Here is a 3,283-nt window from a genome sequence, read left to right as displayed (position 1 = left end):
GGGTTATGAAACTGGCTATCCACTGTACCATGTTGAGCATTGGTTTTTAAAAGATGGGCTTTTATTTCTGGGAGAAAGGTGGAGTGATGAAAGGATTTTCAAACGTTCCAAAAGCAATACAAATCACTCTTCTGTTTTATTCTGGACCCAGTTTGTTGCCTTTTTGTAATATCTATCTAATGGACAAAAATCTATATGATTCTCCATCTAATTTCATGTCTGAGAAATCGACATTCTTAAACCATGTCAGCTTTGTTATATGAATATTTAGGTCAAATTCTCTTGAGGAAGCTTTACCATGTTCTAGGACTTAACTCAAGAATGAATTAGGAAATGCTTAATAACCAGCTCTCCATAAGAACAAAAATTTTCACAATGCACTTTTAAGTTTAGTTTGCATTATTAACATTTTCTCCATCACTTTATTGTCTAGATAATGAACAAAACAATAAATCAAACACTGATTTGTAGCATTTTTCTATTTCCAAGGACAATGAAAATTTAACAATGATCTCTCAATAAGCAGTTTAAATCGACTCCAGCTTGATGTGCCTGGAATGGGGTTATTCACAAATTATAGGACTTCACTCTGAGCTGGATTTCCTCTATTATACTAGCAAATATTTTTGATAGCCCTATATCTTCTTGTTTCAAGATTTGCTTGATGTTTGTGATCAGTGGATCCATGAACAAGGTTATCTCTCATTATAGCTTTTCTTCTTCATTTTATTTTTATTTCCCAATTAACAAGCATTTGTCATCTCTCCCTCCCACTCTGCCCAATTTAAAAGAAAAAAAAAAACCCTTATAATAAATATGCATAGTCAAGCAAAACAAATTCCCATTGTTGAGGTAAAGAAGTGTGTTTCATTCTGCTCTAATTATGTCTGTCAAGTAATTTTATGGGAAGGGACTATTTTATTTTCATCTTTGTATTTCCCAAGTGCCTACTACAGTGACTGACACATAATAGACAATTAATAAATGCTTGTTGATTGACCTATGAATTTAAGGCAGCATTTTGTTCTACTAAATCATGTCTTTTATAATTAACAAACAATAAGCACAGTGGGAGATTGTATTAGCTACATCTTCCAGTCAATTGCACAACAGTAAATATGTAGCCTATTATGGAATATTGTTTGCAAAAAAGGTTGACTTCTCTACCATATTGTCAAATAGGATGCCCTCCAAAGGGATGTAGATGATGCGTCTAAATATTCTTTTAAGATGAAAACGTAGACGTGTAGGTTGATGATTGTTAATGATCTTTTTATCATCTTCTTTTTTGGTTATTATTAAGGGCTGAGATTGTGTTCCACATTTTTAATATCGTCCCTTCCAAAAGATCCTGTACAAATCTCTTCCATGTATATTTGGCCTTCTTAAGCTGCTTTTCCCATATCCTCCTTTTTTTTTTACACTTTGGACAATATCCCTTTAAGAACCTAAACTTTTATTTAAGTTATTTTTGTGTGCATTCAAATTACCATATATATTTTTGCCTTTTTTTTTTCATTTCTGCCTATTCTTTATGTATATCTGGGATTGTGATAAAGAGTTTGTTATGGTAGCACCCCTAAGTGACAGGATGGGTTCCCTGTGAAGTGGTTATCCAAGTCTAAAGTCCTCTCTGGGTCTATACTCCTGAAAATATAATTCATGAATTCCCTGTTCATATTGTTAACTTTTCAAATTCATCAGAGAACACAATTAGCTCAAAGTAAGGGTATTTACTCAAATAACAGATTAAGAAGATTTACAAAATAACATCCTCTTTGACCATAAATTTTGGGCTTACACTCTCACAAACACATATACCCAAACATATATACCAAGAGAATATAAACATAGAAAAAATATATAAGGGACCCATACATGAGGAGCACCTATCTATGGGTAGGTAACATACCTCTGATACTGCAGGATCTCTTTTTGTTCTCTTATGATAGTCTATGAGAGGCTTTTCTTTATGGGAGATGTCTTATATGGGCACACTACTCTGCAGGGTGTGTTAATTCACTGAGCCTACTCTCCCTATGAAATTTAGCACTATCTGGGTTCATTTGAAATCATTTCAGGCATTCCTGTACTATGAGCTAGGAGTCACTAATTACAGCCCATTTAGTAAAAGGAAGCAGCATCAAGCTTTTTAAACTGCCCTGACACTCCATCTTTACTGTTGCCCTGCTCCTCAGATGCTCAAGTAAGATCATCTGTCTGTCATCCTAAGGACTTCTGGGTCTTGCCATCTACCTACCAGTTAAATCCTTCCATAAACATTATCTCCTCTCCTTCTCCTTCCCCACTCAATAGAATATGAGATCTTTGAGAGCAGGGTCTGTCAACTTTAATTTTATCTCCTTGGTACTTAACATATTGTAAATGCTTAATGAGATTTTTTTATTCATACTTGACAAAATAAATGATGCTGAGAAATACAACAGATACTTTTAATTTTCACATAAAAATTATTATACTTTTAGATTACACACTTTAATTTCAAATACAGCGAGCAGTCAAATGATGCGGTTTATCTGAGTCTTAAACCTGTATATTGAAGTGTCAATGACAGCAAGTATTCCCCTATCAAGATTCAGCAAATACCAATTCATTTTACCTCATCTGTGCATTTTGAATTAAGTAATTACTGCTTTGCATTCGTTGTCAATTGGACAAATTCACTATTCACTTAAGCTTTAGTTTCAACTTTGTTTTCGTTGGGGAAAGTGGATTTTAAACACAAGAATCATACACAAGACTATACAATATTTTGACCATGGCTTCATCTCTCTCCTCTAGGTTTACATATCTCACAGAGTAGTATGATCCCCACACCTTGGAAAGTGTTGATTTAGGAGATTGTTGAGGAAGAGTCACTAGATCAATTTTATGAAATTATGTGGAGATGATCTTTTGATTGAGCCCTTGACTTTATCTCTTTATGAAAACTATAAAACACACCTATGAAGTATTTCCCTAGGAGAATAAATGACAAATGTTGGACACTAGGTGTGAATTGATCAATTTATTGTATAACAGAGCAACACTTTTGAGTTGATTATTGACTCCATTTTTTGTTCAAAGAAAAATACTGTTTTTGAGAACCATGATGTAAAAATATAAAGATGATATTTGATCTACAGGGAAAATCTAAAATAAGAATTTGTTGGGAATTCTAAAAAAAAATTGCACTGAACCAGACTTTAGCAAATTGAATTTTAGAGCTGAAAAGGATGTTGGAAATCACCTAATGTAATCCCATTATTTTATAGGAGAAAAA

This window comes from Sarcophilus harrisii, chromosome 1, assembly GCF_902635505.1.
Source record: "Sarcophilus harrisii chromosome 1, mSarHar1.11, whole genome shotgun sequence".
Classification (NCBI taxonomy): domain Eukaryota; kingdom Metazoa; phylum Chordata; class Mammalia; order Dasyuromorphia; family Dasyuridae; genus Sarcophilus; species Sarcophilus harrisii.
Note: the sequence above shows the minus strand (reverse complement) of the source record.